The sequence below is a fragment of the Henckelia pumila genome, chromosome 1 (genome assembly GCF_033568475.1).
Source record: "Henckelia pumila isolate YLH828 chromosome 1, ASM3356847v2, whole genome shotgun sequence".
NCBI lineage: Eukaryota > Viridiplantae > Streptophyta > Magnoliopsida > Lamiales > Gesneriaceae > Henckelia > Henckelia pumila.
Window position 1 is genome coordinate 111,977,083 of NC_133120.1, and position 15,509 is coordinate 111,992,591.

The following is a 15,509-nucleotide window of genomic DNA, read 5'->3' on the forward strand; positions in this document are numbered from 1 at the left end:
TCATTTTTCTTCGAAAATGCTTACGTGGCACTATACACGTCAGCTTCACATCAGCACTGTATCGGTGCCACGTCAGCGCCATATTAGAAAAAGACTAAAATTTCCAAAAACAAAATAAAGGTAGCAGATTAAAACTGAAATCTGAAAATATAGAGGACTGAAATCGAAAAGTGACAAACATACAATTTTCCCTTAAAAAATTTATTGTTCATCACTAAATTTTAATTTTTTAAATGTATTTGTTAAATATATTTTTTTATTTTTAAATAAAAAACTTTATAACATAATCATAATTATATAAAAAATTTTATGCAATCACAAATAAATTATAAATTTCTATTCTATTTTAATCATTATAGTATTAACCAATTTTAAATAAATATTTTTTATGAATTTTTGTATGAATGATGCAAAAAATATATTACACCATTTTTTGTTAAATATAAGTTGGTAATAAATTTAGAAAAAACAATTAAGAGGCACTCACATTATTTAATATTGATACAAGGACAAAATGGAGATGACACAATTAAACTCTCATCATCATTAATATTGACATAAGAACAAAGTGGACATTACACAGATAAACTCACACTTTTTAAGATATATTAGAAAATTGCAAAAAAATAAAGATATCAGATTAAAACTGAAATATGAAAATATAGAGGACCGAAATCGAAAAGCGATAAACATACCGGACCAAAAAAGCAATTTTCCCTTAAAAAATTTACTGTTCATCACTAAATTTTAATTTGTTTATGTATTTTTTAAATATATTTTTTTTACTTTTAAATAAAAAACTTTATAACATAATCATAATTATATAAATATTTTTATGCAATCACAAATAAATTATAAATTTCTATTCTATTTTAATCATTATAGTATTAACCATCATTAATATTGGCATAAGGACAAAGTTGACATTACACAATTAAACTCACACTTTTTAAGATATATTCGATTAGATTAAGAAATTTTCTTTGTAATTATCCGCTCGAGATAAACATGTCTCGAGTGCACACTTAAGTCCCGTCTGTATTGCGAACAGTTACCTTATATCTTTGTAATCTAGATCAAGATTGTACTTGTACTCTAAAAAAAAAAAAAAAAACAGATGCTACCGCCTTCAAATGATATCCAATTTGGTGAAGAAGAAAAATGTTTGGCCAGAGATCACGAGCTTGACTACGTCCTAAAAAAAAAAAACCAGATGCTCCCTTACAACATTGCTTCTTGATAGGCCTGTCTTCAACCAACAAACTTAAAATACCTACTCCTTAACAAAAACGAGTGTAGTGGTGAGCAGGGTCGAATCCACAGGGAACGAGTATTTATTTCTTTCAAGTGAATGTAACTAAAAAGGGGGTTTTGTGATTTGCAGTAATAAAATAAGAAATTAAGACTAATGCAATAATTAAATAAATAAGAAGGTGCAAATAATTAAATGATAAATTCAAATATTTTACCAAACTCTGATTCAAGGAATTTCCGTATTCCAATTATATCACTGATCATCGGCTAACAAATAATTTATTCATGCAATTCTAGCAATTAACCTTAAAATCATAGGGATAGCCACTAAGATTTTTGTGTTCTCCTATTTTAATTGACCAAAACCAGCATCCAGTCAAAACTTATCAATAACCAACTGGGCACGATAACGTTCCATGTTGATTAAAAATAGCTTTTCAATTTGTGAGAACAGTTAATCCTAAAATCTAACAATCGAGATAGCTGCAATTGTTAAACCTAGTTTCGTTAATTTATTTAGATCAAACATGTCATGATAGCACAACACACCTAATCTATCGCTACTCAAGTACCAATCATTCATGACAATTACGGATCACTAAATTCTTGGTTAGCAATAGAAAATCATAAATCAAATTAATTTGTCAGATTAATCTACTCACAATTTTCATGAAATAAATCATAAATTAACAAATACTAGAAACAGACAAAAACATCAATTTAAACACATAACCTCACAGTGATAATCGAAATATCGGAAAATATTCTTGAATCAGAATTAAAAACTTAGCCAAGCATAGTTGGCTTCATAATTTCTAAAAAAATACAAAACATTAAACCTAGAAATTATGAAGAAGAAAAGAAGAAGAAAATATTCACTGTCTTTTGCCGTGCAGAAAGTGTAGAACGCAGGAACAGAAATCTGTCTCTCCTCCTCAAAACTAACATGTAAAACTATAATGAGCGAGAAGATTTTTTTCAAAAAAGTCTAGGAAAAGATAATATTATCTACAAGGTAAATTAGAGATTTTTATGGAATAAAAAATCTCTACATAATCTCTTTATCCAAAAACTTCAAATCTTCAAAAAGCCATACATATATTAAATACCATAATTTAGAATTCCTAAAATATGGTATTTTCTTCTCAAATTCTGAAATCTTCTATTCACACCAGACAGTAACATCGTAGTAACTCAGCGCACCCACGCCTTGCCTCAAGACCTCTTCTAGTTTGCTCAATTTCTCAAACTTTCCTCCAACTAAAAAACATGACAAAAACGCACCAATTAACATATGCAACAGATAAAAACCCCGAGAAATATGATACTGAAAATATAAATATTATGAACCTATCAAAATCTCCTACACCTAAACCATGCTTGTTCTCAAGTATATAATAGTTCAATCCATCATCCCAACTTATCATTCTCCTTTCTCTTCCTCAACCAATCCCAAACAAAAATTCATGCATCTCATGCATCAAAACAAGACAAAAGAAGAAATTCTCACACCAACATCATAGACAATCAACTCAATCAATTGTATTGAAATTAAAATGCATAAGGTCTAACAACTCCTCACGGGATTCACTCATTGCACTCCACAAAAAAATGTTTTTGGTGTATATATATATCAAAGAAAACACTCATGTCAAAACATAGAAGATTTTAACCATAAGCTTGCAAATATATCACATCTTTCCCACCAAGTGAATGAATTAAAATGCATGATCAACGGGCATAAAGATGGTTGTAACGGGGCTATGGGAAAGGTAGGATAAAAGGATAAAATGGCTAATAGAATTGAAATAATCATATAAATCCTTCCACATACACCAATTCACCCAATTATTCATTTGCAGCTCATTAAAATCTTAACTTCCAATAAACTCATTCATCACTCTTCAATTTTTTTTTTCTCTTCTTTTTTCCTTTTGACTTTTTTTTTATTTCCCGTATTTTTTTTCTTTATTTTTTTTTGGGAATTTGAAATGTAGAAAAGAGAATTATAAGGCTCGAAGCATGAGTAACTAAGTCTCCACACTTTTTCGCGGCATTTGCTTCAAATAGTGTCCTTTGTGAAAATTTTACATGATTTTTCAATTCAAGGTTCAAAAATGGGATAATCAATGAAGAAAGGATTTTCATGGCTTGTAGTGTGGGTATTTTTCAAATAAAAGGATCAGGCACAAAATTGGCTCACTAAGGGTATATGATAAGGGTAGGCTCAAAGTAGGGGCATGTGAAAAAATTTGGTTTTAACCTAGGGCCCTTAATTTTTGAACAATTCATTCAATCCACCAAAAGGGGTTAATGAGAACATGTATAAAAATGCAAGTTCTAGAAAAATCAAAATGCATGACAAACACACCATCAAGAAAACAGAGCATGATATAGTGACTGCTCATTGGATCAAATCTCACCACAAAAAAATGGCTTTGTGTTAGACCCATGCATTTATCCTTTCAACCAATTAGCAAGAGCAACTACCCACAATGCAGCAAAGAGAATACAAAATTTTATATATTTTTTTTTCAGTTTTTCAAAGGATCAGTGTCAAAAATATCCAGGATTCAGAAAAGAGAAACAATAATCATAAACTAAATACCTCTTGGACAAAAACTCACAAAATTAATTAAAAGAATAGAGAAACAACAATAATCAACCACCTATAAGAATAACACAACCAACTTAAACCCTCCCACACCTAAATCTGGCATTGTCCTCAATGACATAAATAAATGCTCAAATAAAACAGAAAAACATAAGGAAAAGTAGAGAACTCCCCTGAAAATTTTGAGCATCGACGAAAGTGCCATCTACTGCTGAGGTGGGGGAAACGGCGGATCAAAACCCATGTGTTGATAAAATGCCAGAATATTTTTCTCCATTCTTGTGAATTGCTGCTGGAGATCAGAAATTTCCTCGATGAAGCGCCTGGTAGATGGTCGAGAACCGGATGGTGGTGTAGAAATCGGTGATGGTGGACGAATGTCCAGTGGCTCGGGCGAGATATCAGGATCAAAGTTAGTCTGGCTGGACTTCGCTGTAGCAGGACCTGGTGGACAAAATGAGAAAACTCCCTGCACTTGTGTTATGAGTCCCATACTCTCTAAACAACGCAAATCCAAAGGATACATAGGACAAGCCACATGCAAATTATTATCATTCAAATCAAGCAATTTGGCATTGACAGCTAGTGCAGTAATCAAGGAACCAAGGATCAAATGACGTTTATTGGCTACCACACTAGCAAATTGTGAAACCAACCAATAACCCAAATTAACTTTTTTTCTGGCCTTCCATGCACCAAAGGAAAAAAAGTTCAGATTTTGTTAGCACACCTGCAGAATCTTTTTGACCCGAAAAATTAAAAGCCAAGAACCTATGAATGTATTTCCAAGCTGGATCATAAAGGTACGAGTCATTGGACTTACTTGGGTCATAATCTTTTTGGTTCGATGTAGCTCGATAAACAAGAATGGGAGTAAATTTTTCATCATAGTCACAAGCACTAGTCAAATAATCATTAGTTTTAGCAAATTCTTCGGTGATAAAACCAAAGGTCATATTAAATTCAGTGATTGATAATTTGAAAGTGCGCCCCATCAAACGAAAACGAACTACTCCTGGGCTCGAAAGTGTGAAATTTTCAGGTTTGACAAATTCAAAAGTAGTATAAAACTCTCGTACCAGATCGATATATGCAGGACTTGAAACAGAAAAATAAGACTCTCACCCAATGTTATGAATTAATTTCAACACTTTATCCTTAATATTCAAAGTCTCCAAGATGGGGTGATCAATATATTTACAGGGAATTATTTGTTTTTGACAATTCAATTTGTACCTATCATTTTCCGCCTTTTTAGTAAAAACTAAATTACCATTCAAATCAGATTCAGAAGGCGGTAACACATTCATTCCCTTTCACATTCTTGCCCTTTTATACGCAGGAGGCGAGTTAGATTCACCGACTCTCTTTTTTGTAGCATTAGACTCTTGACCCATGGTACCAAAAATATTTTGTTTTTTAACAATGTATCTCGCAACAATTAATTCCAATCACGGTAACACACAAAAAATAACACACAAACGATCAATTTGATATCACCGATTTGTTATTGGCGGATGGCCCGTGATTTGTGATGGCAGCAGACGGCAATTTGAAGGTGTTGGGCGGCGGAGTGCTAACGAGAAGATAAGGCAATCTGCGGCGATATTCGAAACCAGCGACTCGGTGGTGTTCTGGGATGAGAATGCTGAGAGACAGCAACGCCGGTGATTGTTCGATGATGAGTTGATGTACAATAGCAGCTGTACTAGACGGCAGAGTGGATGAGGCGATGTTGATGGGAAAGATGGAGATGAGCGGGCGGCTGCGTAAAGAATAGCAGCGGTTCGGTGGTGTTCAGACGGCGGAGTGGAGTTTGCACGGCGAAGCTGGCGAACTATGATGGTGCACGAATGAAAAAAAAACAGACGAGAGACAGTGGTGATCGATGGTTGATGATCGGTGATTAACAGCAGCGGGATTCACAGGGCGGCAGCGGCTGGCAGAGATGTTGGGCGGTGTTTGATGATCGTTCGGTGCGAGGTGATGCGGTGGTGTTCTGAGGAAGAAGGCGGAGTGATGGTGGTGATCGGTGATTGATGATGCGGAGTCGGGGCCGAGGCGGCAGGCTGCGGTTGTGATGGTGTTGGACAGGAGAGAAACGAGTTGGGCGATGATTTTGTGAGGAAGATAGCGGGGTGAAGCTGGGACGAAGGTGATTTATGATGGTGAAGGTGGCCGCTGTTTTGGAGACGAGGGAAAAAAAAAACGACGCAAAAGAAAGGAGAAGAACAGAGACGAACAAGGAGGCGGCGGCCCTGTAGAGAAAAGAAAAATAAACGATTTGTTGTAAAAAAGTAAAATTTTACGGTAAAAAGTAAATACTCCAAAAACTTAAAATATATCAAACTCTACACTTTATAATATTTTTCTCTCAACTCAATTGTATTTTTCATCACAAATGAAGACCTATTTATAGATCCACATTTGAGATTAGTCCAAAAATAAATACATCATCATCTACATCATCACACACTAATTTTCCACATTTTACAACTCAATATTCAACATTCAACATTCAATATTCAATATTCAACATAATAATAATAATAATAATAATAATATATTTTTCAACACTCTCCCTTGTGATGATGATCGTGATATGATGACTGTCTTTATTACGTGTTTTATACTGCCTCGTTAAAAACCTTACTAGGAAAAACTTAGTGGGATAAAAACCATAGTAAGGGAAAAAGAGTGCAGCCACGTAAACTCCCCCTCATGTTAACATGAATGATTCTTCATATATTCCGCAGATTGCGCATCCCAATGTTGTATATATGCTTTCTGAATATCGTCATGAATGTTAATATATTTTGTTCTGTCACTTTTGATGTATCCTTCTTTCATTTGAGCAATACATGCAGCATTGTCTTCATACAACGTCACAGGCTTCTTGTCTACTGATAATCCACAAGAAGTTTGGATATGTTGTGTCATTGATTTTAGCCAAACACATTCACGGCTTGCTTCATGTAGCGCAATAATCTCAGCATGATTTGATGAAGTTGTTACGAGTGTTTGTTTCTGTGAATGCCAAGAAATTGCGGTGCCTCCACGAGTAAATACATATCCGGTTTGGGAACGTGCCTTATGTGGATCAGATAAATATCCAGCATCTGCATAACCAATGATACTTTGATTGGTGTCTTTTGAGTACAAAAGTCCCAAATCTGTCGTTCCTCGTAGATAACGAAATATATGTTTAATTCCGTTCCAGTGCCTCTTTGTTGGATATTAACTGAATCTTGCCAATAAATTTACAGCAAAAGATATATCTTGTCTAGTGCAATTTGCAAGATACATAAGGGCACCAATGGCACTTAGATATGGTACTTCTGGACCAAGAATAACTTCATCATCTTCACATGGACGGAATTGATCCTTTTCTATGTTTAATGATCTTACAACCATTGGAGTACTTAATGGATTTGATTTATCCATATTAAAACATTTAAGGATCTTTTCTGTATAATTTGCCTGGTGAACAAAAATTCCACATTTTTTTTGTTCTATTTTCAAACCCAGACAGTACTTGGTTTTTCCAAGATCCTTCATTTCGAATTCTTCCTTCAAGTACATCATAACCTCTTGAATTTCTTTATTCGTTCCAATGATGTTTAAATCATCAACATATACAACAATAATTACACATCCGGATGTTGTTTTCTTGATGAAAACACAAGGGCATATTGGATCATTTACATATCCCTTTTTCATCAAGTGCTCACTTAGCCGATTATACCACATTCGGCCGGATTGCTTCAACCCATATAATGATCTTTGCAATTTTACAGAATAAAATTCTCTGGGTTTTGAACTTTGTGCCTCAGGAATCTTAAATCCTTCAGGGATCTTCATGTATATATCACTATCAAGTGATCCGTATAAGTAAACCGTAACAACATCCATCAGACACATTTCTAAATTTTTAGACACTGCCAAACTAATCAAATATCTAAACGTAATTGCATCCATAACAGGAGAATACGTTTCTTCATAATCAATTCCAGGCCTTTGAGAAAAACCTTGTGCAACAAGTCTAGCTTTATATCTTACTATTTCATTTTTCTCATTTCGCTTTCGAATAAAAACCCATTTGTATCCAACAGGTTTTACACCTTCAGGTGTGGGGACTATAGGTCCAAAAACATTACGTTTATTTAGCGAATCCAATTCAACCTGGATGGCATCTTTCCATTTTGCCCAATCATGACGAGTTTTACATTCACCAAAGGTTTTTGGTTCATGATCCTCGTTTTCATTTATGATGTCACATGCCACATTATAAGAAAATATCTCATGAATATCTTCTATATCTTTTCGGTTCCATATTTTTCCAGTATTAATATAATTGATAGAGATTTCACGATTGTCGTCAGTTTGTGGTTCTGACAGAACATTTTCATCATCAGGTGTTTCTTCTGGAACACCATTTTCTATTTTATGATCATCGTGTTTCTCTATGCCTTTTCTTTTTCGAGGATTTTTATCCTTGGAACCGACTGGCCTTCCATGCTTCAAGCGTTTTATGACATCATGAGTGTCTTTAATTTGTTTCTTTGGAATTTCAATTTGAGCAGGGGCATTTACAGCATGTATATATGATTTTGTTACCCCTTTTGTGTCTGCAAATGCATCTGGCATTTGATTTGCAATTCTTTGCAAGTGCACAATTTGCTGTACATCTTTCTCACATTGTTTGGTCCTTGGATCCAAATGTAACAATGATGGTACATACCATGCGATTTATTTTTCGATGTGTTTCTTTTCTCCCCCTAACATTGGGAAGATTTCTTCATTAAAATGACAATCAGCAAAACGTGCTGTAAACACATCGCCTGTCTAAGACTCAAGATATCGAATGATTGATGGGCTATCATAACCGATATAAATACCGATTTTTCTTTGAGGACCCATTTTTTATCGTTGAGGTGGTGCAATAGACACATACACCATACATCCAAAAATTCTCAGATGAGAAATATTTGGTTCTTTACCAAATGCAAGCTGCAATGTGGAGAATTTATGATATGCACTTGGTCTGATGCGAATTAATGCCGCAACATGTAAAATTGCATGTCCCCATATAGAAATAGGGAGTTTTGTTCTCATAATCATTGGTCTAGCAATCAATTGTAGACGTTTAATCAATGATTCAGCTAATCCATTCTGTGTATGAACATGAGCAACAGGATGTTCAACAGTAATTCCCATTGACATACAATAGTCATTGAAAGTTTGGGAAGTAAATTCTCCAGCATTATCAAGTCTTATTTTCTTGATTGTATAATCGGAAAATTGATTCCGCAATTTTATTATTTGAGCCATTAGTTTTTCAAATGCCAAATTCCGAGTTGACAATAATCATACATGATCAATACCATAAAATATCGAAATGGTCCACATGATGGATGAATTGGCCCACAAATATCACCCTGAATACCTTCAAGAAATATGGGTGATTCTGTTTGGATTTTAGCTGGCGATGATCTTATAATAAGTTTTCCAAGAGAACATGATTTACATTGAAACTTATTATTTTGAAAGATCTTCTGGTCTTTCAATGGATGACCATGCGTATTTTCAATAATTCTTCGCATCATTATTGAACCAGGATGTCCCAATCGATCATGCCGATTGATTAATATTGAAGAACTATTAACCACCATATTTGATTCGATTGGCCTTATATGTGTATAATGCAATCCAGTAGGGAGCATTGATAATTTTTCAACCACATATTTCTTTCCTGATTTATATGTGGTAAGACACATATATTTCTGATTTTCATCAGTTATCGTCTCAGTATCATATCCATGAGAATATATGTCATTAAAACTCAACAAATTTTTTTTCGATTGTGGTGAATATAAAACATCATTTATCAAAAATTTTGTACCATTAGGTAACAAAAAATATGCTTTTCCACAACCTTCAATCAAGTCTACAGGACCTGATATTGTATTCACCATTGTTTTTGTTGGTTTTATTTCCAAGAAATATCTTTCATCTCGCAGAATAGTGTGCGTTGTACCACTATCCAGTATGCAAATTTCCATGATATTATTTCCATGTTTTCTCATAGCATTTTCCATATCAAACTTCACAAAAATGCAATAAAGAAAAATTAAGTACAATACAAATGCAAAATATAACATGCTTTATAATACAGGAATGCATAAAAATACAAATTTGTTACAATCTAATCCCACCAATCTTTTAATCAATGTCTTCGAAATCATTCAAAAAATCTGCAGCATTGAAACTAGTTGAACCAATTAAATGGTCACTATTTTCAACAAAATTGGTCTCTTTTCCTTTCCCTTTTGTCGATTCTTTATAGAGCTTACATAGGTGCTCAGGGGTTCGACAAATATGTGACCAATGTCCTGGAGTGCCACATCTATAACAAACACTCTCAGATCTTTTTGAGTGATTTTCATTTTCACTCGTATTTTCATGCTGCCTTTTTGGTGGGTGGTTCGTGACGTTCTTTTGAGATGAGTTATTGAAATAACTATCTCGATTATTTTCATATCCACGGCCACGACCACGACCGCGATAATTTTTACATCCACGTCCACGTCCACGTCCACGCCCACGCCCACTTCCTCGACCTCGTCCACGACCAAATTCTGGTCTATGTCTTTGATTTTGGTTTTTGGTTTTCATTTTTCATTACGACATTTGCTTCAGGAAATGCCGTTGATCCAGTGGGTTGGGATTGATGATTTCTTATTAACAATTCGTTGTTCTTTTCCGCCACAAGAAGACATGCAATGAGTTCGGAATATCTCGTAAAACCACGTACTCTATACTGTTGCTGTAGAGTTATATTTGATGCGTGAAAAGTGGAAAACGTTTTCTCAAGCATTTCCATCTCTGTGACTTCAAGTCCACAGAATTTTAATTGCGAGACTATTCGATACATCGCAGAATTATAATCACTGACTTTTTTAAAGTCTTGGATTCTCAACGAATTCCATTCATCACGGGCGGTCGGAAGTATCACTTCCCTTATATGCTCAAATCTTTCTTTCAACTCTTTCCATAAAATCATTGGGTCTTTTTCTGTGAGATACTCACATTTCAACCCTTCATCAAGATGTCGGCGTAAGAAAATAATTGTCTTTGCTTTATCTTGTGAGGTTGATATATTAATTTCTTTGATGGTATCACTTAGACCCAATGACTCAAGATGCATCTCTACATCGAGAGTCCATGGCATATAATTCTTTCCAGTGATATCGAGCGCAACGAATTCAATCTTTGCCAAATTTTACATGGTGGTACTAGAAAAATAACAATGCATTTTATTAGTTAATTTCTATTAGTATGATAATACAAAATAATGGAAGGACGAAAATTACAAGTGCGTATATAAATAGATAAAAAATCTGTGGTGGAAAATCGCCGGTGAGTACAAAACTCGTGAGCATGATGATCATAGTCGTTATGAAAAATAGCCTTAGAAAGGTCAAAAACTCCATCTTCTTCTTTTTCGAAAAAAAAACCGAGAATAAAATATTTTGAGAGAAAGAGTTAATTTGGTGTGATTGAAAATGAGTTTGAGTGAACATATTTATAGGGCAAAAATTAGTCGTTTGTGACCGTTGGGGGTAAAGAAAAAAATCGAGTATGTGTTGAATAAAAATTTGTGATAATGATGCAATGCATATAATGATAATCATAATTAAATAATTATGTATATCATATCACATTATTATAAGGTCGGTGTCGTAGACAGCCTTTTATATAATATTATGAAATTATACTAATATAGTTAGTATAAAGTCAGGTATAATATATCATATCACATTATTATAAAATCGGTGTCATAGACAGCCTTTTATATAATAACATGAAATTATACAAATATGATTATATTGTTTAAAAACCTTAGAGGCTTTTATACTTGTCGTATCCCTTACCGGGAGTGTGGGATGTCGTCTTAACATCCTCCCAGGATTTATAACAAGTTTTTGAAATTCATAACATGATATTATACACAATAAAAATATATAAACAGTAAAAGTGAATATTCTTACTTGTTGATTATTTTTGACTTCTTCTTGTATTTTGGAGCGTCGAAAATTATAGAGAACCTTCGAGCGATCGTGCTGATAACGTGTTGTGAAAAATTAAAATTTTACGGTAAAAAGTAAATACTCCAAAAACTTAAAATATATCAAACTCTACACTTTATAATATTTTTCTCTCAACTCAATTGTATTTTTCATCACAAATGAAGACCTATTTATAGATCCACATTTGAGATTAGTCCAAAAATAAATACATCATCATCTACATCATCACACACTAATTTTCCACATTTTACAACTCAATATTCAACATTCAACATTCAATATTCAATATTCAACATAATAATAATAATAATATATTTTTCAACACGATTAACCCTTATTGATTATTATTAACGTAATTATTAAAAAAAAACTAAAACAAATTATTAACTTTTTTTTTTAAACAGAAAATAATTTTTAATAGGGCGTGGGCACGCCTTGTAAAAAATTATTTTCTGAAATTTTTATAGATTTAAAGAAGAAAATTTGATTTTTTTTGTATAAAAAATGATTTTTCATTGGGCGTGGGCACGCCTTGTAGAAAAATATTTTTTGAATTTTTTTTTTTTCAAAAGCAAGCATAAACAATAATAATAATAATAATGAAAAAAAAACGTTGGGTTGCCTCCCAAAAGCGCAATTTTTTTAGCGTCGTTATGCTCGACGTTACCATTCCCCTCAAGTTGTGGAATAATCAGGAGTTGTTAACTCCATCTACATGTACGACACACTCTCATCTTCAAGAAACACCTTCAGTCGATGTCCATTCACTTTGAAAATTTTCTCTGTATCCAAACTCTTAATTTCTACTGCACCATAAGGGAACACATGAGTAACAACAAATGGACCAATCCATTGAGAACGAAGCTTACCTGGCATGAATTTCAACCGAGAATTAAAGAGCAGTACTTTTTGGCCAACAACAAATTGCTTCCTCAAGATAGATTTATCATGAAACAACTTTGTTTTCTCTTTATAAATCCTTGAGTTTTCATAAGCCTCCAAACGTAGTTCCTCTAACTCTTGTAGGTGCAGCTTCCTAGTCTCTCCTGCCTCATCCAAGTTCATGTTACAGCATTTCACCGCCCAGTATGCTTTATGCTCAATCTCAACTGGCAGATGACACGCCTTCCCAAACAATAATCTGTAAGGGGACATCCCAATAGGAGTTTTGTATGCGGTTCGGTAAGCCCAAAGTGCATCATCCAGACGAATACTCCAATCTTTCCTTCCTGGATTTACCGTTTTTGCAAGAATCGATTTGATCTCCCTATTGGAAACTTCTGCTTGACCATTCGTTTGCGGATGGTAAGCGGTGGCTACCCTATGATACACTCCATATTTTTTCAGTAAAGCCTCAACAGTTCTATTGCAAAAATGAGTCCCTTGGTCGCTAATTAGCGCTCCAGGGATTCCAAACCTGCTGAAAATGTTAGACTTGAGGAAACCTAAAACAACCTGCGAATCGTTAGTCCTGGTGGGTTTTGCTTTTACCCACTTCGATACATAATCAACCGCCAAAAGTATATAAACATAACCACATGATGAAGGAAACGGACCCATGAAATCTATACCCCAGATATCAAAAATTTCACAAACAAGAATGGGAGTTTGGGGCATTTGATTTCTATGAGATAACGAACCCGTTCTTTGGAACATTTCACAATTTTTACAAAACAGATAAACATCTTTAAACAGAGCTTCCCAGTACAAACCACTATCCAAAATTTTTCTAGCAGTTCTTTTTGGTCCAAAATGACCACCACATGCATAGTTATGACAGAAAATCAAAACTGACTTGTACTCATTTTCAGGCACACATCTTTTAATGACTTGATCAGCACAAAATTTCCATAAATCAGGTTCCTCCCACACATAATACTTTGCCTCACATCGAATCTTATTCTTACAGGACTTACTAAGGGAAGAGGGAAAAATTGCATTAACCAAATAGTTTACTATATCCGCATACCAAGGAACCATACCTTTAACTTGGAATAACTGTTCATCAGGAAACAATTCAGAAATAGGCATGGATTCCTCTTCTTTCACCAATCTGCTCAGGTGATCGGCCACTGGATTCTCGGTTCCCTTTCGATCTTTGATTTCAAAATCAAACTCTTGGAGCAGGAGTATCCACCTTATCAGCCTCGATTTCGACTCCTTTTTCTCCAATAGATACTTCAGTGCTGCATGATCAGAATACACCAACACTTTAGAACCAAGCAAATATGATCTGAATTTATTTAAAGCAAAAGCAATTGCCAAATGCTCCTTTTCAGTAGTTGTGTAGTTTCACTGTGCAGGGTCCAACGTCTTTGATGCATAATATATTACATGACTCTTCTTATCAATTCGTTGGCCTAAAACAGCTCCCACAACATAGTTACTGGCATCACACATGATTTCAAAAGGCAAGGTCCATTCAGGAGGCTTGATTATTGGTGCAGTAGTCAGCATGTTCTTGAGTTTGTCAAAAGCCTCTTTGCATTTCTCTCCAAACTCGAAGGGCACCTCCTTTTGCAATAACTTGGACATTGGTAAAGCAATCTTTGAAAAATCCTTAATAAACCTTCGATAAAACCTGCATGCCCAAGAAAAGCTTGAACTTCCTTAACGTTAGTGGGGAATTGCAAGTGTGTGATCAAATCAATCTTTGCTTTATCAACCTTGGAATTGCAAGTGTGTGATCAAATCAATCTTTGCTTTATCAACCTTTATACCTCTTGAAGAAACAACATGTCCCAACACAATAGCTTCATTCACCATGAAATGACATTTTTCATAATTCAAAACCAAGTTGGTTTCCATACATCTTTTAAAAATCTTGGATAAGTGATCCAGGCAAACCTCAAATGAGTTTCCATAAACACTGAAATCGTCCATGAATACTTCAATGCAATTCTCAATAGAAAATATACTTAACATGCACCGTTGAAACGTACCTGGGGGATTACAAAGTCCGAATGGCATGCGTCTGTAGGCGAATGTTCCAAAAGGGCACGTGAAAGTTGTTTTCTCCTGATCTTCTTGAGCAATGACTATCTGGTAGTAACCTGAAAATCCATCAAGAAAACTAAAATAATTTTTTCCTGCTAGTCTTTCCAATGTTTGATCAATAAAAAGGTAAGGGAAAGTGATTTTTTCTGGTGGCTAAGTTAAGCCTTTGAAAATCAATGACCATTCGCCAGCCATTCTGTACTCTTGTTGGTACCAACTCATCATTTTGATTTCTTACCACCGTGATGCCTGTTTTCTTTGGAACAACATGGATCGGGCTCACCCATTTGCTATCCGAGATGGGATAGATTATGCCTTCATCTAAGAGCTTGATGATTGCTTTTATTACCACTTTCTTCATTATCGGATTCAGTTTTCTTTGGAACTCTCTTACCGGTTTGGCATCATCCTCCAAAAGAATCCTATGCATGCAAATCGACGGACTTATGCCTTTGATATCAGCTAAAGTCCACCCGATTGCAGTTTTGTGCTCCTTGAGTACTGTGACCAACCTCTCTTCCTGATCTTCAGTCAATTTCTTTGAGATGATCACC